This window comes from Schistocerca serialis, chromosome 11 (genome assembly GCF_023864345.2).
Source record: "Schistocerca serialis cubense isolate TAMUIC-IGC-003099 chromosome 11, iqSchSeri2.2, whole genome shotgun sequence".
In the NCBI taxonomy this organism is placed as follows: Eukaryota; Metazoa; Arthropoda; class Insecta; order Orthoptera; family Acrididae; genus Schistocerca; species Schistocerca serialis.
Window position 1 is genome coordinate 71037482 of NC_064648.1, and position 23918 is coordinate 71061399.

The following is a 23918-nucleotide window of genomic DNA, read 5'->3' on the forward strand; positions in this document are numbered from 1 at the left end:
ACACGAATTTAAGAAACCATTTACTACAGACGGTAGCTTGCAGGAGTGGTAGGACATGTCAAAGCGACGGTAATCTACCTACTTAGGTGGACTTACACAACCACCAGTACTGGAAGGTTATGTTGCAATTTGTACATACTTGTGTATTATTCGTACGTAAACTCATACTGCCCATTACTATGTACTTGGTTTTCATTTTAGCAATCCACTATCACCAATAAAGTGATGCATAAAAATGAATAAAAATACACACGAATGAAGAAATTCGACAAGATGTACATAAAAACACATATGTGCTCATTAGAGAGCCGCCTTCCCACTGTAAATTCATTTTATTGAATAACTTTGCTTGTAAAAAGAAAAATAGATACCTTTGGTTCCAATAGTATGAACAATTTATAGTGCCTAAAACTGAAAAACTATATGCTTTTGTAACATGAAATTTCATGTTCTACAACTTTGATTACGTTTTCCATTTGGAGTTGGCATTTTTGAGTTACAGGAGTTGAAGACGATTTTTTAGACAAGTTGCTAAGAATGAACGAACTTTGACAACTTACTGCAGCCAGATGGCTACACCGATATTGGCATTTACGTAATAATTCGATGCAAAATTTAATGCTCCTTCATTTTGCTAGTAGTGAAATTCTGAGTAGGATGCATTGTGACCGAGCAGTAGATGAAAACCCGAGAAAAGTACCCAAATATTGTGGTTTTCTGTCCACAAAAATTGTCCTGAGGGTTTTGTATTCTACATGCTCTCAACTACATGCAAAAGATGAAAAAAATTAAATATTCTATCTCAGCTTTTGCAAGCAAACAAACCCCATTACGGACTAATACAGTTGAAATTGCAGCAGAATAATGAACAATTGGATTATTAAACTAAAAACTATGTGCAAGTCAGGTCAATAGTTTGTGAAACAGCCGAGTCTCATTATAGAAATAAACTTGTAAATACTTTACATGTACTGTTACAAAACCTACAGCGTTTCACAAGACATCTATGGTCCTCAATAATTACATTATTTCATTCAAAAAGCCTGGAGTCGCTTGAATATCGAGGCAGACATTGAATTTTACATATTAATCATATGCCAAAACACTCTCGTGCTATCATTTGCCAAAATCTTGTTTCGATATCTCAGACCATTAATGACGTACGAGGAAATTTTGAATATGTCGTTCTAGTTTTTCACTGACACATGAGTTCGTGATGGAGCGCTTTACATACATTCTATTATCTCGAGATTGGAAACAGACAGCGATATACTTCCAAGTTTAAAGAATGATTCAATATATTATCTACATTTAATACACAGCAACATGTAATCTGACACGAACCAAACACAGATTCATAGCGGTACCTATTTTTCACTGCAAACGAAGAATTTCTTGAATAGTTTACCTACTAGCGAAATATCACAATAAATATAACAATTAACGAAATGCTAGATGGTTCATCATGAAGCTGACGAATTAAGCTATGAGATGCGCAAGAATGAGCATTTACTACCGAATAGTTTCTTTAAAATCGTTTCAGAAAGATCGCAGATTGGCCGGCTTCAGCGGCAGTTAAGTGAGCCTGGCTGGTTCTGCGCCGAGTAGGTCTGTACTGGCATTACCCTGTGGTCACCTGCTCACCCGCCCAGCACACACTGGTAAACTGCACTTCCCTCCACTCGCTCTGTAGTGAAGTGTCGAAAGTCGCCACTTAATTTAAACGCACTTAAGCTTCAGGTTACCATAGTGTAAATTTACCACAGTTTTCAGTGATTAAATTTTCATAAATGTAATAACTAAACAAAAGCGATATTTTGCCAACAAACTTTCTTTTAGACAAATTGTTTCAGGAAATCAGTCTTTGTACTGATTGTTTCGTATCCTACAAATAGAAAGAAATAAACAAGCATTTAGCGGTATAAATCATGTGTTTGGTGAAGAATCGTGTCTGTATGGTCATCACAACCCACTGTGTCATATTAAAGTCGTCGGCAAACGTTTAGTTCTGAGTAATTAAGTGTATAACACTATATCTGTACTTTAGATTTCTATATGTGCAGTTCCAAGCATGTACGCTTGGGGCTCTGCTGCATAGGCATAGTACTACACATTAGGTACATCATGTAAAACAGGCTTAAAACCATACCACCTACAAGCGACGACTTCAAGCGACTACAAGTTTTTGACAGTGTTGGTTTTCAGTGATAAAGCCACATTTTGTGTGACTCGAAAGGTGAATCATCCAAACGACATTATAGAAGAATTTCGTGGTTCACCTAACATTAACGTCTTTTGAGCCATGTCCTCTTCAAAAGTTTACAGACTAGTTTTCTTCCCGGAGAAAACTGTGACTGGTTTCGTGTACCTATACACACTGTAGATGTGGCTTATACCATAAATACAGCAAGCAAGTGAAGAGTTCATTTTGCAACTAGACAATGTCCACCTAACTTTCTTTCGGACATTTATGGTTATCTCGATGCCGAACTGCCTCAGTGTCGAAATGCACATGGTTCCCATCGTGACCCTCTTCTCCAGTGGCCCCCAGGGTCACCTCTCTTAGCTTAATTTGATTTCTTCTTATGGGGTTAAGTCAAAGATCACCACATTCCTGCTTCCATTGCCACTTAATTTGGAAGAGTTGAAAGGAAGGACTAATATGGTCCCTGACAATGTAAAACTGCCTTGGACAGAAAAACGGCCTTGGACAGATTTAGAAGCATAAAGAACATAACATTATGGCATAAAATAGAAAATTCAGTTTCCAGTTCTTCAGAAGGATGAGAAATGGACTGAACTCTTCCTAAGACTGACATGAAAGAACGTGAGAAACCAATTTAAAAAAAGGATTGGGCTTATGTGCTGCACAGTGATAAAAATTTCTCTGTATTCCTATCTGATAGTAAATACATAGTAGATGATGTTTATATCTGACACTGAAAAATTTCACTTGAGTACTAGTCACGCGCAGCATGACACCAGTAAATGATGTACTCGAGAACTAGACAACCTTAGGGCACTGCTAATTACTTTGAGCAGCTCGAGCTAATATGAAGAGACTAACACATTTTTATTCTTTCATTTTTCTAAAGTGCATTTGCGGAGAAAGACGTGTTGCCCTGAGTGGCATGTGGCAGAGACCAAGTGAACTTGTTGTGACATGTTTACCACAAGCAGCCAGAGATGCTAAACAGATCTATTAATTTCGAGTCAAAAGGTTCCAACATGTCCTTCACTGTTTACGTAAATGTAAACAGTGGCATAAATGTGCACTTTTGCTAAACGTTATGGATTTTAACAACTGATTAGCAGCCAAAGAGTGCTGTGTAGACAAGTTCCACAAGGTGCATTTTAGCTGTGTATGTTTTTACTTGTGGTAAATCTATCTGCAATGAACTTTTTGTGAAGCCTGTGTAGAATGTGCAATCCGATCTCCACTCAAATGTGAATATCACATGAGTGATGAATGCACAATGGAACATTATGCAGACCCAAACAAGTTTTTAATGATCTGAAGGTGACAAACTTAGCTATTGAAACTGGTAAATAAAAAACAGTGTAGATCGAAATCTTGCCTATAGACTATTTCTTTAAAGTACGTAGAGATCTATGATTCTCATTTCTCATTATAAGAAACTTCAGAGAAGTTATGTGCCAGTTTAAGCTTAGGGAACAGATGTATAATGAGCAGGTTCCTGGAAATACGGGGTGAAGTATCACAAAAGTGCCATCAGAAAACAAATTTTGTGAACAAATGAAACAAAAATTTTGTACATCTGCTTGATATGTATTTACGTACAAATCGATAACTGGCTGTAGTACCTTTTCAATATAAGGAAACATTTGAAAGTGGAGTCTTCTTAATTGACATTAGCAAATTAGAATAAAAAGTGATTGATGAACTTTTGCCATAGACTTTCTTCTTCCAGTTACAGTAAATGCACAAGTTAACAAAACACACGGACTCAGAGAGGAACAAAGCACAAACTGAGTGTGACTTTACCTTCTGGATTCCTTCCTGGACTTTATTTCTAAACTAATTTGAAGTAAAAATGTGAAAATGGGCAGTTAAATATTCATCTAATGCACTTTACACATTTCTTCAACACAATTATTTTCTTTCAACATTCTAACGTTTTCTGTCATTGTTAGCACTTTTTTAAAAGAGGACATTTAAGATTCATTTGTCTTCTTATTTTTTTCCTGAGGATCGCAGTTCCATGTGACTTTTCAATGTAAATACGTACATTACTTGTAACAATTTTTAAGAAAAGGTTTACATGAAGTAATTGTATTTTGAATGCTGTTAATCGCTTCCTCAAGCAAAATTAAATCAATCCAAGAATAATAATAATTACCAACAGATGAAACTGCATACAGTTTCTGTTATTCCACTTGCTGTGGCATCACATTGGTTGCAAGTCACTCCTGCACCCCACAGCAGTTAAATAAGAGCAAATATTAAAGTTACTCTATAACGAATTTGGAATTATGCTTTGTGCAGGTGTACTTAAAGACACTCTAATAAAACTCATTTGCATTGTCAAAAACTACACTTAATCTCTCTAATATCGTTCATTTCCTTTATTAAAAAGTATACTTGATCTGAAGTTATAATCGAGTGAGGTGGTGCAGTGGTTAGCACACTGGACTCGAATTCGGGAGGACGACGGTTCAATCCCGTCTCCAGCCATCCTGATTTAGGTTTTCCGTGATTTCCCTACATCGTTTCAGGCAAAGGCCAGGATGGTTCCTTTGAAAGGGCACGGCCGATTTCCTTCACAATCCTTCCCTAACCCGAGCTTGCGCTCCGTCTCTAATGACCTCGTTGTCGACGGGAGGTTAAACACTAACCACCACCACCACCACCACCACCATCTGAAGTTATACTGTCACCAGAAACCTCCTTACTTCCTTCCTCAAATCCACTAGGTCAGTGTCTAACGCTTTGTACTCTGGAATGGAAACATAGGGCATCTGTGTACACTCATATTTAAATCGCCATCACCTGGTGGCGAGTGTGCCACAGAGAATTTCACTCTTTGTGGAAACAATAAGGTCACTGACCAACAATTAGGATATACATTAAAACAGGAAGTGCACTTTCTTGCAAGCATATTTACAACCCAAAACTTTTCATTGTCTGATATTTTTTGAATCTCTTCAGGGTTGTCTGTTTCCACTATGATTTTACTCGAATTGTTCATAGATGAATCACTGTCATTATATAGACTATTATCATGGAAATCGTTGTTGTTCTAGTTTTCACTTTAAGATTTCTGTAAAAGCTCTACAATCTCTACCTCAGAAAGGAATGTATATGAAGAACTAGCCATTTCACACCTACTTGCTTGAACATGGTAATTTCAACTTTTCTCTCAACATTATGGCTATAGTTCGACACTGAGCTGACACAGACTTCCCTCAATGGGAGGTTCGAGAATGGCGCATGTAAGAGCTATGAAAAGCAATATTTGGAATATCGAGCGCCACTGGCCATTGGAAGGAATCAGAGCATTGAAGCTGCCAAACCTAAAATCCGAATATACTGCCAGTTCTGTATTTAGTTTCACCATTTGTAGAAATGAGTGCGCTAATGTGCAACTACAAATCACATTCCATTAATTATACAATAATACTTACCTACTCAGACAGAAATCTTAACTGTGCATCATATAATGGAACATCATAAACAGTGTAAATTAACAATGACATGCCCACAACTGCAGTGGCCAAACGATTCATTGCTAGCAACCCCAAATGTAGAAAGTTAATATTATATTGCTGTTACAATACACACCATATAGTCACAGTCAGGGCACATGCTGTTTGGAATAAAAGCACCCATGATGTTGTCAAAGTTACTTGGTACTCACCAATAATGAAATCATGCTCCACATCTCTTTTACTTTTTTTACTTAAGTACAGTAACATTATTATTGTGATCAAACTTTCACAACTATCTCTCTGCATTTCAAAGAATATGTAGCATATTTTTTCTAAATGCACATAAAATTAACTAGTACTTTCTTTAAGTAGGCTATAATATAACTTATTTGCAACTATACAGTTGCAACATAATGTTTAGAAATCAGTCTTTATAAGTGCCAGTTGGACTGGCAGACACACCACTTCCTGTGGCTGTAGCACAACAAACAGTACTAAAATCGACACTTTTTATAGAGACCTTTGGTATGGTGTAAAACTGAATCTGCATATTATCCTAATTTACTGGTATAAATATCAAAGCTACCAATATTGCATACTAGCTTCAGAATCACCGAAACCATAGTGGCAATTGCTCGGTTTACTTCTGACACTAATTAGTGTGGGTGAAGGAAAGTAGTGACAAATAGTTAAAATGACTTTGTCTTTTATGACATAGTTAAAAGTGGCTTCACTTGAGTGATGCCACAGTAATTGGGGTGCTACAATTTCTGCATGGTTACACAGTTTTCTATATAGCATCAGTGTCAACTGAAATTATTTAGGCAGGTATTATGTAGTAGTACAGAGTGTGGCATTCGAACTGATTGAGTCAAGGATTAATTACACATGATAGAATATGCAAAGGATACCAAAACGGATTTCAGACAGGAATTGAATGGAAATTACAAATTCACCTTTAAAAGTATTACCATTCAAACATGAAAACTGTTTTATAAATCATTTCTGAACTACAAAAACAAATTTTGAGTACTTCTTGAATCACGTATCAAGCTCCATTTAAAGATGAGGAACACAAATTTTGGATGCAAACCCAGTTTGCCTGAAGCTGCAGGTGATAGATACTGGCATGTCAGCGTTATCGTGCATCTACAGTGTCCTCAAAAATACAGTTTTAGGGTACTTATATGAGATGAAGGATGCAGTTTTCAGACGTAGCAATCATAATAAAATTTCTGTCAGTGAACCAATTTCGAATAACATGAACAAATGTTGCATAGTTGTAGAGCTGCATATTGGACACCATTTAAAAATCAGATACTCATATTAAAGATGCATTATAAGTTCGAGTGAAACTGCAAATGACACTTCGATATTTCACATGTGGCATTTACCTGTCATCTCCCCAATATTTATATCATGTCCCCAAATACAAATTTTTGAATTCTGGCATGTTCTGTTGGATGCTGTTTACTATGACCAGAAGACACATTTGAGAGCTAATATTTTTTCATCCTTGCACCCAATGTCAGTTAAAAATGACAAAACATTAATGTTACTCTATGATAAATTTTGGAGTTATGCTTTGTTTAAGTGCACTACAATATAATGGAACATTGAATATCCATGTTGCTGTATTAAAAGCTAGAGTCAAGTTGAAAGTATATTGCCGTCAGTAACACAAAATTGTTAAGGCTTTCGTGGCCACTTGTTGAAAATGTCAGAAAAATCATTAGATGAACGTCGGCCGAAGAACCCGAGACAGAAGCCAATAGGCAGTATGCCATCAGTAACCTTTGTTACTTCCTTTCTGAAATTCACTGGATAGACGCTCAAATGTATGTCGCCAGTACTGAATACATTTTCCAATATTGCATTGATTTTCAACATTTGTAGAATTCAATGATCTACAGTGAAACTACAAATCGCCTTCCACTAATTACTCAATTACACATGCTTACACACAACCAGAACCTACCCATGTACCAGATAGCATGGATACGATACATTTCCTCCACATATATTAACCATTTGCGCTCATATCTGCTATCTCAAAAACTTTGCCTATGAACAGCTTCGAAAGTAGGAAATTGATATATGGTTCTATTGAAACAATTTAACTAAAAACACACAGATCATGTTGTAAGAATTGCTGCGTACTCACCTTGTACCCAACCTACAGAATGATACCACACTTCATATCTTCTTGTTGTCACACCGGCTAAGCAGAGTAACAACAGTATTTCTACCCAACTTTCGCAAAGTATCACAAGATATTTTAAAGAAAATACAGATTGTTTTTCTAACACAAAGAACAAACAAACACCATCTAAACAGGCCGTGAAGGTTCAATAGTACTGACTGGCTGCCGTGTCATCCTCAGTCCTTAGGCATCACCAGATGCGGAAATGGAGGGGCATATGGTGAATACATCATTCTCCCAGCCATTGTCAATCTCCGTGAGCAGCTTTTGTAAACACACATAAAATAAAATAACAGGTTTCTAAAGTATAATTCTTTTCATGTAGTGCCAAACATTTTCAGAAAATCTGTACACACGCCACTCTTCTAAGATTTTAGAAATTTGTTATGTTCATTGATTTAGACACAGTGATTAATTCTTATTTTACTTTTGGCACAACTAAATGACAACTGCAGACAGTTCCTGTGTACCTACATCTACATCTATGCTCTGTAAGGCAGCCTGAAGTCAATGGCACAGGGTATGTCCTAATACCAGTTATTAGTGTTTCTTCCCATTTCATTCCCTTGGAACATGTGAAGCATGACTGTTTGAACGCCTCTGCATAAGGGGTTGTAATATATTTGCAGAGTCATCATTCAAAGTCAGTTCATGACAATTTGTTAGTAGCCTTTCTCAAGATAGTTTATGTCTATCTTCAAATTGTGCAGTTCAGCTTCTTCAGTATTTCTGTAAAACTCTCACAAAGATCAAACAAACCTGTGACCATTTGTGCTGACGTTTTCTGTGTACTTTCAATATCCCCTGTTAGTCCTATCTGGTATGGGTACCACACACTTGTCAATATGCTAGAACCAATCACATGACTGATTTGTAAGCAATTTGCTTTGTAGACTGGTAGCACTTCCCTAGTATTCTACCAATAAACTGTAGTCTACCCTCTGGTTTCCCAACGACTAAGCCATCTCATATCGCTAAAAGGTGTTACACCCAGGTATTTTTATGGTTTGCCTATTCTAACTGTGACTCACTGGTATTATAGTTATAGGATATTACGCTTTTTCATGTTGAAGTGCACAGTTTTATGTTTCTGATCATTTAAAGCAAGTCGTTAGTTATTACATGCCTTTGGAATCTTATGACGATCTGACTGAAAATTTACACAGCTTCTTTCAGGCAGTACTTCATTATGGATAACTGCATCATCTGCAAAAAGTCTGAAGTTACTGTTAATATTGTCTGTAAGGTCATTGATATATGCTATGAACAGCAAGATCCTAACACACTTCCCTGGGGCACATGTGAAGTTATTACTACACATAACGACGACTCTCTATCCAAATAACATGCTGCACGCTCCCTACCAAAAATTCCTCAATCCAGTTGCAAAATTCAGTTAATACCCCATACAAACGTACTTTTGATAACAAGCACAGGTGCGGTACTGAGTCAGATGCTTTTTGAAAATCAATAAATACTGCATCTACCTGACTGCCTTGATTCAAAGATTTTAGTATGTCATGTGAGAAAAGAATGAGTTGGGTTTCACATGACTGACATTTTCGGAATCGTTGCTGGCTGGCATGGAGGATGTAATTCTGTTCGAGATACCTCATCCTATTTGAGCTCACAATATGTTCTAAGATACTACAACAAATCCATGTCAAGGATACTGGAGACTGTAATTTTGTGGTTCACTTCTACCATTCTCTTATAGGTGGGTGTGTCCTGTGCTATCTTCCAACTACTAAGCACCATGTATTGTTTGAGGCATCTGCAACAGATTTTAGTTAGAAATGGGGCTAACTCAGCTGTAAATTCGGTATAGAATCAGGCAGGGATTCCGTTGGGCCCTCGAGCTTTATTAAAGTATAACTATTTCAGTTGTTTATCAGCACCACTGACACTAGTACTTATTTCCCTCATCTTTCCAGTGTTATGAGGAGTAAATTGGGGCATTTCTCCTGGGTTTTTCTTTGCAATGGAAAATCTGAAAACAAAGTTAAACATTTCAGAATTTGCTTTGCTACACTCTGTTTCAGTTCCTGTTTCATTCGCTAGCGACTGGACACTAACTTTTGTGCCACTAACAGCCTTTACATACCACCAGAATTGCTTTGGGTTTTGTGTAATATTATTTGACAACAATGCCCGGCAATTCCTGCCCATCAGTCGTAAGGTCTGCCTGGTCTGGGTTCAGCTATGTTTATTCCTTCACAGCTCCACTTCAGAGTCACAGCACCGATATTCGACGTGGGCAGCTGACAGAACACTTGACAATATTCTGCTACGGCAGCCATTGAAAGCCTCACAAATTGATCTCTTGACAGAAAACTGCGTTTTATTCAGCAATTCTCTAGCTACAACTCTATGCTTTGTTTTACATCTATTACGCAGTAGTCTCTGTTTGTTTAGCAGTTTCTTTACAGTAACTGTATACTGTAGAGAGTGCCTCCTATTATGAACTGTTCTATTGGGTACATATCTATCCAGTGCATGCTCAGCTATTCTTTTAAACTTGGGCCAGTGTTCCTCTACATGCTGCTGCCCTGTGCTTAAACTTTCAGTTCCTCATTGAGATATGACACTATTGATTTTTTATCTAGTTTACTGAACACACACACACACACACACACACACACACACACACACACACACACACACATATATATATATATATATATATATATATATATATATATATATATATGCTTGTTTCAGTTATTCTTTGTACTCTGTTAGTACTCTGTTAAGCTGAATAGTGCATATCACAGTCACAATACTAGATGGAAACATGATATCCACTATGAACAGCTAAATCTAAGTATGGTGCAGAAAGGAGTCCATTTCAGTTGCTGTAAGATTTTTAATGCCCTCCCTTGAAGAATTAAGTGTTTGATAGATGATGATCTCTTGTCCAAGAAACCTTAAGGCATTTCGTATTGCAAGGATCATTTTATACAATAGAAGAGTCCTTGAACTACAGTGTTTAACATTTCTTGTATTGTAAATTGCAAATGTATGCCCAAATTTGTATTTGTAATACCGAATATTTTTATTTCAAACATATATTTTGTAATATCTACTTCTCTGAACACTTATTATTTTGTAATCTTTATCTGTCTCTAAAATGTATTTTTTTGTAGTGGGACTTCAGTTACTGTTTACTGTTTTTGTTTTGTAATCTCTGTCTATCTCTAAAATGTATTTTTTGTAGTGGGACCTAAGTTACTGTTTACTGTTTTTGTTTTGTTTTGTGTATTACCATAAATTCTGCCCAAAAGCTTATAAAATTGACACATTCCATGTCCTGTGTTAGTGTCACAACATGGATCACTGGAACAACAGATAAATTAAAAAATAACAATAAATAAAAAAAGTAATTGCTGTCAAAACCATATCATGTTCACTGATGTGGACATCCTCAAAGAGGTCAGGTCTGTTTGTTGTTGCCATTAGAAACAATATATTTTCATCATGAGAGAGGTTCCTAACTGTCTGTTCTAGGTAGTTTTCAGAGAAGCCATTTAGTAATGTCTCACAGGGTGTCTTACCACACCAGTCACTAACAAAACTGTAATTTTCCCAATTGATTGTTGAATTACTAAAGTTCCCCCAATGAGTACAGTATGATTTGGAAACTCTCATTCAAGCAAAACATTCTCACATGCAGCTTCAGTTGCCATCATGGTGGCTTTGAGTTTTTTGTCTATTGCAACGAATTTCTCATTAGCCTATTCTTTCTATATACTCTTAAATTTTCCCCAGAAATCTCACTGCCATTATTTTCAGGCTCAGCCATCTATAACTTAAGCAACCTTTATGTCTAAAGTTCTGTATTTTTAGTGATGGTTCTTGTACTTCCAGAAAAAGAACGTTCCCTACAGCTAAGGATCTGTAATAATGTTGCTAACAACAGGTCTTTAAACGTTTTTGGTACTCCAGAACACGCATCACACACAAGACAAATTTATGAAATGGATACCAAATTACAGCGATGGTGCTTCGAAATTCCGTCAAAAGGACGCAGCCATATGAAGCAGTTCACTGGTGGGATTGGTAAGCGGAGTCACAAAGTAGAATGGAGTTGAACTTTATGTCGCAAGATAAATGTTGCTTAATTTTTGTCATGTAACCGAAAACTGTGTCTTTACACATTTAACTGTGGTCACTCCAGTATTCCATCATCTGAGGTGTCATATTAGTTGCACATGTGCACTGGGCTTAAATCATGAGCGAAGATTTACTACAAAGTATTTCACGTACAGCACTATTAACTTAAGAAAACTCTGAGACATGCACTTTTGTTCATGTTGATATGCTCTGAAGTTAGGGATGAGGGATTCTCTGAATGCTAAAATTGTATAAAGCATTGCTTTATTAAAATTTGTTTAAAATCTGGTAGATGGTTCCTTAAGACACTATAAAGCTGACATATCATACGTTCCACATTACACTTCAAGCCATGAGAGTCTCTGTTTTCGTTAGTAGTATTATTTTTAAAATTTAGATATACAGTATATACTTTTCGCAATATTGTTTTAGTTGATGCATTGTTATGTAGCCGATTGGGTGAATAATGTTTTTTTTTATTTATTTATGTGACCATAGGATCCATAAATACTGTAGAATTATTTGTAGATTTCGAAACCATACTTGCAACTATGAAAAAATTAATAAAAAACACATAGTTTCCCATACGACTTTCATGAAACAGCGAGGTGGCGCAGTTATAGCACAATGAACTCGCATTCCGGAGGACCACGGTTCAAACCCGAGTCCAGGTTTCCTGATTGGGTTTTCAGTGACTTCCCTAAATCGCTTCACGCAAATGCCAGGACAGTTCTTTTGAAAAGGCACGGCCGACTTACTTCAGCAACGGGACCGATGACCTCACTGTTTGGTCCCCTCCCCAAAATTAACCAACAAACGACTTTAATTTTTTTCCTAGCAGATATGCAGCTCTGATGCCAAGAATGTTAGAACGACCTCCGTGGTAGGTTCTTTCTTCCGCATTGATTGGCTTTGACCACAGCAGCAGATGACTTTAGTAGTTAGTGTCATGCGTTCGTAAGGTATTGTGTTGCGTTTTCTGTGTAATATGTAAGTGATTTGATGGTGGAGACAGGAAATCACGGAAAGACACATATTTGAGTGTGGTACTGAGTCAATGCTTAATTTTTATTATCATTACAGCTAACTGCCTCGAATGAAGTAGTTTGCCAATGCCTTGTAATGCTGCTACAGTAACTGTTCGTACAAGTATTATATTAGGTTAATTTCATTTCTTTGGCGCTTGTGGTTATGGTTTGAGATAGCCTTAGAATTTGGTAAGTAATTATTTCAGGTTATGTGTATCAGAACCAAACACTTCTTATTTTCAGTGAGCTTGTGTTTCCGCATTGCGAGCAGGAGGTGACTAGTGTTTAGCAAACATATTAGCGCACATTACGTACCTGTGCTGTTCGGCAATTACGAAAAATACCAGATGGACGCGTGGGCATGTAATGTGCTTGCTGTTTTAGTTCTGTCCGACAACATTGATAAATGTTTCCCACGATTTAGCAAAAGAACCGCCAGAAATTTTGATGTGTTGTCTGCAATTGCCGGAAAAGTGTCTATATGCTGTGGTGGTTAGAGAAAGTGAAGGTCAATGTGAAATACTTTGTCATGGACGAAAAAAGGCCCTCATGAATTTCACACACACACACACACACACACACACACGCTGCATTCATGTTATATTTACTTGCGTTGTGCATGCGAAATTCGGTAACAATATTTGTGAAGGAAGGAATAGGGACAGTAAGAGCTTACTGTAATCTGATCTGTAGTTCGCCCGGGTTGTAGCGCAAACAGTTGTACTGCCGATAAATCAGATTCGTTAGCACACGTTAATACAGAGTATCAGGGATTGGTTATGTTGGTATGAAATAGAATGCTGTAGGGGGAATTAATTGTGTAGCGTTTTCCATGGATTTTCAATGTCCCTATGTGCTCCATAGTTTAGTAAATAGTGTTAACTGCTGTTTGTAGTAATGTGGAAGGATATGGGAAATGTAATTGACTTTGTAAGGCCTAATGGGTATGTGTAATTGCCACTGACAAAAGCATCCCAAAACACAGAACATTGTCATGGGACGCTTATGAGAAAGTAATTTCACTAAGTCTTGTTAGAGGAATTTACTCGTTGTTAAATCTTGACAGTCAAGAATCATTTATTTTTCTATGCAACGTGCAGGCAGCAGTGTGTGTTTTTTAGGGACTGGGTAACAATTGCAGCATTGCTCTATATTGAGTTGATAATGTTGAATATAGATGACTGTATAAGAAAACAGTTGTTAAAAATACATACTAAACTGACTGAAAAAAAGAAAGTTCTGTCTGTATGGGTGGATTTTCATGTTCTGCTTTTCTGAATGCCATGAGCAAATATGGGTTTATAGATTGATTGAAAATGCAGCCAGTATGATTGAGAAATAATTCTTTTCTGTTCTTGCACACGTTGCTAAGAACATAATTATAAACCTCTTACATTATTCTATATATTAAGGAATTTGCAGGATACATTGACAGGCTTCGATATAGCTCGAGACTCATTTTAATCTTTTATTCTTCATACGTAAAATTGTCTACAGTAAATAGATTTGTCTGGTAAACTCACTTTTAGTTGCTTCACATGGCAGTTAGAAATTTATGTGGAAAAAGAAAGATAAGTGAGCTACCATGTTCAGAATAAGACTGATTACCACAAGCAAATGCTACTAAGTAACAGCAGTATCTGAAAGCCATTTGTTTCCATTGTGTACGGGGTTTTTGTTTTCTCTCAAATTGAGTTTTGTTTTCCATTAATGACACTGAGGCTTCAGAGTCCTCATAACCAGCAAGTTGTAAATCAGTCCATTTTGTCAGGTTCTTTGTCCCTCAGCCATTTTTAAATTTTTCTTACGCATCGACTCATTTGCTGCAGCCAGAAAATACTGCCTGTGCACTATGTCGAATAATGACACTGTAAACATATCACTTTTGCTTTCTTGTTTTTCAGTGGCTTAGGAGGGCAATCATGGACTGCAAGGGAACTAGTTGGGTGAAAAAAGAGAAGAATGAAATATATGCTGAACCAGAATCCTTGGTAAATAGCTTCTTGTATTTTTTACCATTGTTTCATTCTTTGTACAATGTGTTGTGTAAACAAGCAGATTACATGTCCTGTTCGCCAGATGAAAAATTTTGGTATTGACTGTTGGTTTTGCTTCTTGACCAAACGAAGTTGTGACTGTTGGCTGTGCAACATATTTGCAATGGATGGTGTCTTGTAGTATATGATGCTGCTCTGTAATATTTAATGTGTTTCAAATTTTCTGCAGCTTATTGTTAGTGTGATGTTGGCATCCCAGTAGTCAATGATCACATGTTTGCTGTCTACTAGGAAATTGTCAAATGTTCTTGAGTTGTGATGTTAGCAATCACTTGTTACAAATTAATTTCCTGCTTTGAGATTTAGTTTGGCGAGTTGTTAATGTCTAGATTTGTTCCTTTTTTAGAAAGAGGTATTATTAATGGATATGATAAAGTAATATATGAGTGGACTCTACTTGCTAGAGTACAGATGATTTAGCTACTTCTGTAGATCAGTTGTATGGCTCACTGGACAAATTGATCATATGCTATATTTGTGGTCAATTTTTAAGTTGGCCAGAGTTGCTTTCTCAGACAAAAGGGATATATATGTGGATTTATTGCAAAGACAATATTTGGCAGTCTATTAGTCATGGTCATTGATGGAGAAATCTAAACTCATGACCTAAAATATTTTTATCCTGGTGTATAATTTTTGCTATTGTTCATCTAATTGGTTTTATGTCCTCAAAGTTATTGTTAGCAATATTACCGTACTTGATCTGTTTTTGTTTCGTCAGTAGGTATTCAGAATCTATTAAATATTGGGAAGTGGTAGGGGACCAAGAGTTGTTGATGAAATCCTTTGAGGAGCTTAAATACTATTAAATGAAAGAGCAGTTGGTAGTGTAATGTACAATCCTAAAAAGGAAATGGTGGTAATGCTGATACTAAAAGGAAAAAGGAGTGTTACAGTTTTAACTGCAGAATGTTGGAATGTTTGCAGTGCTCTTTAACCAGTAGATCTTCACATTACCACTCTAAATATTTAGTATCAAATAAATTACTTAAATGTTAATATAATCACAGAGTTAAACTGTACGGGCTCAAGTATGACACGTCTGTAACATACAACATACAACATACGCTTACAGGTTTGGTGATCATAAAAGAAGTAATTATAGCAGAATGTCACTGTCAGCTTCAGGCAAATTAAAACATGCTGAAGTTACTGTTAGAGCTTACTCCTTGATTCAGTTTTTCTGATATTAGCAGGATTTTGAATTTTCCAGTGTGTGGCCATCAACATTTTATGGAAAACTCACTCCTCATCGAGCTTGTTTTGAAAATATATCCTTCATTTCTTTCTTCATTAAAGCGCTGTAATTTGTTTTATGTAGCTAGATCAAAACACTCCTGTGACACTGTAAAAATGTCATTTGCTCTGAATCGTTCATCTTGAGAGTTTCTCTAGAAGCAGTGAAAACACAAATGTACACTCGCGCTAGACAATGTCATGTTATAGAAGTAGCCTTGTCAGGTTTTTGTTAGCGTCAGCTGCCAAAGTCTGCGTCAAGTAGGACCTTCCTCCCCCCCCCCCCCTCCCCAAAAGAAGAAAACCTTTGTGCTTCGAATTTCTCACTTACCTTTCTTTCTATGAACTTGGTGTATGTAGTGTCGTGCTCATATTCAGGATGTTCATTCTTCTAGTGGTATTGTAGTTCGTGCACTGATATCAAAATGTCAGCAGTTGGTAAAGGCAAGTAGTTGCAGATATAGCACACATGCCTTTGCTGTACCAATCTTATCACTTCTTTTTGGAACACCTACGGAAGTGAGGACTATATCGCACCTTCATGTCATGTGTTACATCTCTATTGTAAATGTATCTGTTTTTCCATTAGCTCAAAGCTGTGTAACTGAGCAATTGCTGTTCAAGCTTTTCATGTGAGGTTGTATCTGAACTGGACCAATGGTGACAAGCAAAAGTCAGTTGCTTCAGTTGTGTTTTCCAAAGAACAGAGAAATTAGAATCAAACACGGGAAATGTCAGGATAGAGTAATGATATACAAAGCATGCGTTCCAACTCAACACATTGAGGAGACCTTAGGTTGCAGGTAGGTAGAATGAATTGACTGCTAAATATTTAAGCTTTTGGACAAAGTAATTCATATGAAATACAGAACAACACTAGGCCATGAACACGTCTAATGTCAGTAGAAATCTGTTGGAGTGAGAGGTAAAGAGGTGCTGTGGGGTGGGAAGTGAGGGATAGCAGGGTAGGGGTGGAGGTGATGCTGTGCTACCTGTGGTATTTGTCAAGGACATGGGGGGGGGGGACAGAATAGGGCTGCTAGGTGCAGTGTTGGGAGGCTGTGTGTGGGGGGGGGGGGGGGGTGGAGTTGTGGGATAGGTCTGTGCAATGCTAGAATGAGAGCAGGGTAGGGAATAGGTGGGGTGGAGCATACAGACTAGTGAACGTTGAAGCTTATGGGGATGACTGATATGTTGTACGAAGAGTTTCCATTTGCACAATTTAGAGAAGCTTGTTATGTGTGTGCGTTTTTTTTTTAAATGTGCTCCCAAAGATGGAATCTTTGCTCATCTTCAACCTAGCCTGCCACAAAAGACACCAATCATTTCCTTCACTGAGCCTAACAGTTCCTGCCCCTTTACCATTTGGCACCCTGCTCATCATTGGCAGTGCTATCACCCTCTATGATGACATCCCCCAACACCCATGGCATTCTGTTACTGAACAGTACCTTTCCCAGTGTCTGACTCTCTCCTAACCTACAGCCCCTTCCTGGTCGCCATGACCAACTAGATTCTCACCCACAATTCTCCATTGAAGGCACTGCCTACAAACAAATCTACAGCACATCAAAGGGCATTTGCATGGCACCATGTTCTGCCAGTTCATTCATATGCCACCTAGAGGATTCCTTTCTAACCACTCAGAATCACAAACCCTTCACCAGATCAAGATTTGTTGATGACATTTTTATGATCTTATTGGTTTGTTTATTGAACCTGATCTGATTAGGTCTATCAGGCCCTCTATTAAACTGGACCATGGTTTCACAAATACTGTACCCTTTCCGTATCATATTTTAATATGACAAATAGTATTACAATGATTTGGGTGTCTCAATTAGCAATGTCAGTGAATAATACTATGAACTAAAAGTTAATACTGGCAGTACTTCTACTACTGCGGTTGATACCACTAGTGGTGCTAGTAGTGGTGGTGATGAAAGAATTTGAAGGAGTGCAAGGTAGATTTTATTCTGATACAGTGTGTTATGAGGAAAGGAAATGTAAGGAGACTCCACCAGCTAAGAATATTGGGAAACAATGTGGTTGCAAGGAATATACTAACAGTCACACTGAGGCATGCACAGCATAAAAATTCCTTTCGAGCGTTTTCTCAGAAACAGATCTCCCATGCCTTATCTTGTCAGTCACAAATACAGAAGTATCCAATTCCACCCATCTACTTTGTTCCATGACATCACAAATATGGCAGAAGCAACCATACACTAAGACTCCAATGTGGCACCTATGTAAACATGACCACTAACATGAAAATACAATTAAAAACCAAAACACACACACACACACACACACACACACACACACACACACACACCCTCCCAGTGCACTGTGCACTTATTATTTTCCCTTTCTCTGTTTCTCTCCTCCCCTTCCCCTTCCTCAGTACAGCTTCCCAAAACTGCCATTAGCAACCCATACTGTCTCTGCCACATCCTTGCGTGGTGTCACAGAGAACACATTATCATCCCCCCTCCCCTCCTCCCGCCTTTACATTGCTATCCCTCTCTCCTTGCCCTGTGCCGCCTCATACCTCACAACCCACCCTAACAGATTGTTGCTCATGCCAAAAGCATATGGTCATGTCTCAGTTCTTGGAGACAGTGGCTGTGTGTGTGTGTGTGTGTGTGTGTGTGTGTGTGTGTGTGTGTGTGTTTCTATTTCAGAAGAAGGGCTTTGTCCAGAATCTCAATTTTTAACACTCTCTCATTGTACATGTCTGAGTCAGTATAGAAAGTAAACGTGCCAAATTTCATGTTGATGGGAAAGTGAACTGGGAAAAACACAACAACCAAATCTGGAAGAAAAGGCCTCAAGACTGTTCTACCTCATGTGTAAACTGAGAGTAGCGTTTGGTTGTAACACGCTTTGTATGTCATATTTTGGTTCCTTTGTCAGATACAAGTTTATTCCACTGATATCAGTGACATAAAAAAATCTGTGGAATATGCTAGGCAGAACATATAGTGCTGTATTTGTTTACCAGGCTTAGAATACTAGTAGTTTTTGATACCTCTATGACTCTGCTGTTGGCATCAGGAAGAATGGTAAGGAATGTGTTGCCAGAATGCAGTATACAAAGAAGATACTGTAAGTAATGCAAACATCCACATCCCAAGGCATGGGCTAGCAAGAACAGGAAACTCTCACAAAGTGAATGACCTCAAAAGTTTTATTTATTATTCCACCCCTGCTTCATCCACATCATTTTAAAATTTCAAAATAAAACTGTGTGATTGGCTAATAGAAAATCCATGTTACAATTAGTTGTATGGTGTGGGTATTGTTGATTTCAATATTAAAGATTCTGGTTGTACCCACCGATTTCACTACACTATTGTTTTTTTTATATGATGAAGCGCATTTCATATAAAATAGTTACCGATAAGTAAATAAAGATTATGGGAGTAGGAAATATGATTCAAAGTAGCAGCATAGGAAAATGAAGTGCAAGATGCTAATAAATTTTCAGATTTCTTGTCACTGATCATTTATATAGCTTTCAGATCACTACCATTGAAATGCACCTTACTGACTGTCACTGAGAAGGCCACTCTGAAAAGAATGAGTCATTTATTCTTTGGAAGTGTCATAGACTTAAAATATGTGATAATTTTTGTAATATATCTAAAATTGTCTTCTTAAAGGAACTCCTGGCAGATTTTTAAAATGATGAGCAAGTGAACCAACAGGTAATTCTAGAATTTGTGTGACTGTATGAAATGAAGCAATGTTATGTTATGACTCAATTTTGGTGAATATAATATAGATTGGCTTGATGCACTTGCCCATGCTAGAATACCCTCCACTAACCTCTTAATCTCTGATCACTGTCATCTCCTACATTCATTTGAACTTGCTTCTTGTCTTCAAGCCATAGTATCCCTCTACACTTTTTACCCTCACATATCTCTCCATTACCAACTTGACTATCCCTAAAAGCCTCAGAATTTGTGCTATTAACAGGTTCCTTGTGTTAGTGAAATTGGTCCCTATGTTTCTCTCTCATTTCTTGTTTCGTTTACCCATGAAATCTTCAGCATTCTTCTGTATCACATTTCAGATGCTTCCATTCTCATCTTGTCTGAATTGCCTATCATTTATGTTTGACTTCCATACAGGGCTCCACTGCAAATATCTTCAGAAAAGACTTCCTAACACTTAAATCTATATTAGATGTGAACAGTCCTCTTTATTGGGCACATGTTCATTGATATTGCTAGTCTTCACTTTATTTCTTTCTTACTTCGGCCATTGTCAGTTACTTTGATGCCCAATTAGCAAAAGTTGTCTACTACTTTTACTGTCTCATTTTCTAGTCGAAACTCAGCATTGCCTGGTTTATTTCAGCTAGATTCCATTGCTTTTATTGATGATGTTTGTCACACAATCTCCTTTAGTGATGATATCCAATTTTGCTCTTCCGAGTTTTACCTCCCACACATCCCTTCATTGACAGTTTCAAGATGTCTGTTTTGTTTGATAGAATTACATTGTCTTTGGTAAACACACAGTTTGCTTTACTTTCTTCCAGATTTCCTTCATGTCTTCGTCGTACAGAGTGCATATCAGATGTAGGCTACAAGCCTGTCTCATTTCCTACTCAATGCTTCCCTTTCATGTCTTTAAAGTCTTACAACTGGTGCCTGGTTTCTGTGCAAGTTGCAAGCAAACTTTTGCTTCCTGTCTACGTATTCTGCTGCTGCCCAAATTCCAAAGAGTGCAGTCAACTCCACATACTCAAAAGCATTTCAGTAAATCTGCAAAAGCTGTAAACACAATTTTGTCTTTCTTTAACTCGTCTAAGGTAAGCCATAGTATCAGTATTGCCTTGTGTTACATGTTCCTAGTACCCAAAGTGATCTTATGTAAGGTTAACCCTCTAAAAGCTTTTCCATTCTTGCAAGCATGTCATATTAATCTGATAATATTCATACCTGTTAGCACCTGCCTTTCTTCAAATTTGAATTTTTATATTCTGGTTGATGTATGACTGTTAGTCAACTATCTCATATCTTGCACAAAAGTGGAATAATTTTGTCATGGATGGCTTTCCCATGTATCCCAATAATTCTGAGGCAATGTCACCAACTGCAATGGCCTTGGTACTACTTCGCTCTTTCAGTGCTGTATCAAATTCTGGTCATGTTATGATATCTCCAGTCTTCTCTGCAACTACTTTTGGAGCAAGTTTGTTCCCCTTTGCCCTACGACCATTCTTGTTTAGCCATATTGCGTCTTCTGTCAACATCATTCCAGTAATGTCTGTATTCCCTTTTGTCTGCTTAAATAGCTACATGTTTGTATTTGCTCTTTGCATCAATTAAATTCAGTATCTCATGAGTTTTGAAGGTATTCCGGCTAGGCCTTACTTTTTACCTATGTTTCCTCCTGCTTCAGTGTTTCATCTCAAAGCTGCCTATTCATCACCCAGTGTAAACTTACCCTCTATCACTTTTTGCCTAATGCTCATTTTCAAACCATCAATGAGTTCATTCAAGTTTATTCATTCAAGTTTATCCAAATGCCATTTACTTAAATTCTACTTTTACCATTTCTTCCAAATTACTCTGCAGTTAATAAAAACAATAGCCAGAGTCCACATCTATCACTGGAAATGTTTTGTAGTTTAGAATCCTGTTTTGAAATCTTTGTTTTTGACATTACATAATCTGTTTGAAACCTTTGGTTTCTCCATGTTATTCCACATACACAAGCTTCTTTCACGATACTTGAAATAAGTGTTTGCAGTGACTAATTCATGCAATGTGCAAAATTCTACCAGGTGGCTTCCCCCTTTGTCAGTTGTGCCGTTGGATGTTCTCGAAACTATTTTACATCCTGTTCCTACTATCGAATTTCATTACCTTCTAGAATTGGCTGTCATCTTCCTTAGATATTGAATAATTACTCATCAAACTTTTTCCTATTTTATTATTCTGCTGGTCTGGTTGCCATACAAATTTCTACCATTGTTGTATTTTCTTCATGCCTATTTCAGCTATGGTAATTCAGTGACATTGCTGTTGATAATAGCTTACTCATGTTACTATTTTCTTGCTCACTACTAGGGCTCTCCCTACATGATCCCTATTTGATTTTTTGTTGATAATCTTGTACTGATCTGACCAGAACTCTTGTCCTTTCTGCCACTGCACTTTACAGTTCGTACTACAACTGAATACAACCTTTCCATTTTTGTTATTTATTGTGTGTGTGTATGTGTGGGGGGGTGGGGGTGGGGTGGGTTTGAGGTTTTCGGGTGCTAAACAGCGTGGTCATCAGCGCCCAACTGGTTTCATGCCACTCTCCATACTACCCTATCCTGTGCAAGTTTCTTCATCTCAAATGTACTGCAGTCTACATCCTTCTGAATCTGCTTAGTGTATTCATCTCTTGGTCTCCCTCTTTGACTTTTACCCTCCACGCTGCCCTCCTATACTAAATTGGGGATCCATTGATGCCTCAGAACATGTCCTACCAACCGATCCCTTCTTCTAGTCAAGTTGTGTCACAAATTCATCATCTCCCGATTCTATTCAGTACCTTCTCATTAGTTACATGACCTACCCATCTAATCTTCAGCATTCTTCTGTAGCACCACATTTCAAAAGCTTCTGTTCTCTTACACACACACACACACACACACACACACACACACACACACACACACACGTGCAGAGAGCTGAGACCACACTGCCAAGCTGTGGTCTCAGCTCTCTGAGACTGCAATCATGCGAGGGTGCACGTGTCTACTGCTGACAAAGGCCTTAATGGCCGAAAGCCTTAATTGTGTGAATTTTTTATTGTGCCTATCGCGACTCAGCATCTCCGCTATATGGTGAGTAGCATCTTTCCTTCTCTGGTATTGTTACATTCCATCCTGGGTTTTCCATTGTTTGATGTTCGCTTCTATTCTATTCTTGTTTAAACTGTTAGTCGTCTGTGTTGTCCACTTCCATACAAGACTACACTCCATACGAATACTTTCAGAAAAGACTTCCTGACACTTAAATCTATACTTGATGTTAACAAATTTGTCTTCTCGAGAAAAGCTTTACTTGCCATTGCCACCCTACATTTTGTAATCCTGTCTACTTTGACCATCATCAGTTATTTTGCTCCCCAAATAGGAAAACTCATGTACTACTTTGTGTCTCATTTTCTAATCTAAATCCCTCAGCATCACTGATTTAACTCGACTGCATTCCATTATCCTCATTTTGCTTTTGTTGATGTTCATCTTCTATTCTCCTTTCAAGACACTGTCTCTGACAAAATTACAATGTCATTGGCGAACCTCAAAGTTTTTATTTCTTCTCCGTGGATTTTAATTTCTGCTTCAAATCTTTTTTGTTTTCTGAACTACTTGCTCAGTATACAGATTTAATACCATCAGGGATAGGCTACAACCCTGTCTCACTCCCTTCCCAACCGCTCTTTCCATTTCATGCCCCTTGACTCTTATAACTGCCATCAGGTTACTGCACATATTGTAAATAGCCTTTTGTTCCCTGGGTTTGACCTCTGCAACCTTCATAATTTGAGAGAGAGTATTAAAGTCAACATTATAAAAAGGTTTCCCTAAGC

General features: G+C 37.6%; 1 protein-coding gene across 12 annotated transcripts in view; it reads left to right on the top strand.

The window, feature by feature from the left end:
* The window catches only part of LOC126426817 (zinc finger protein 665-like), a 555446-nt gene that overhangs the window by 405635 nt on the left and 125893 nt on the right, over positions 1 to 23918 (top strand). For 3 of the 12 annotated variants that reach the window (XR_007576430.1, XM_050088829.1, XM_050088833.1), the window contains exons 1-2: positions 12903 to 13032; positions 14919 to 15005. The exons of 6 other annotated variants lie outside the window; for them this stretch is intronic. The gene's annotated coding sequence lies outside the window, so the exon portion shown is untranslated. Of the gene's footprint in view, positions 1 to 12889; positions 13033 to 13069; positions 13204 to 14918; positions 15006 to 23918 lie in introns of those variants that run through there. 3 more of the 12 variants (XM_050088831.1, XM_050088832.1, XM_050088830.1) reach the window with 3 other exon arrangements.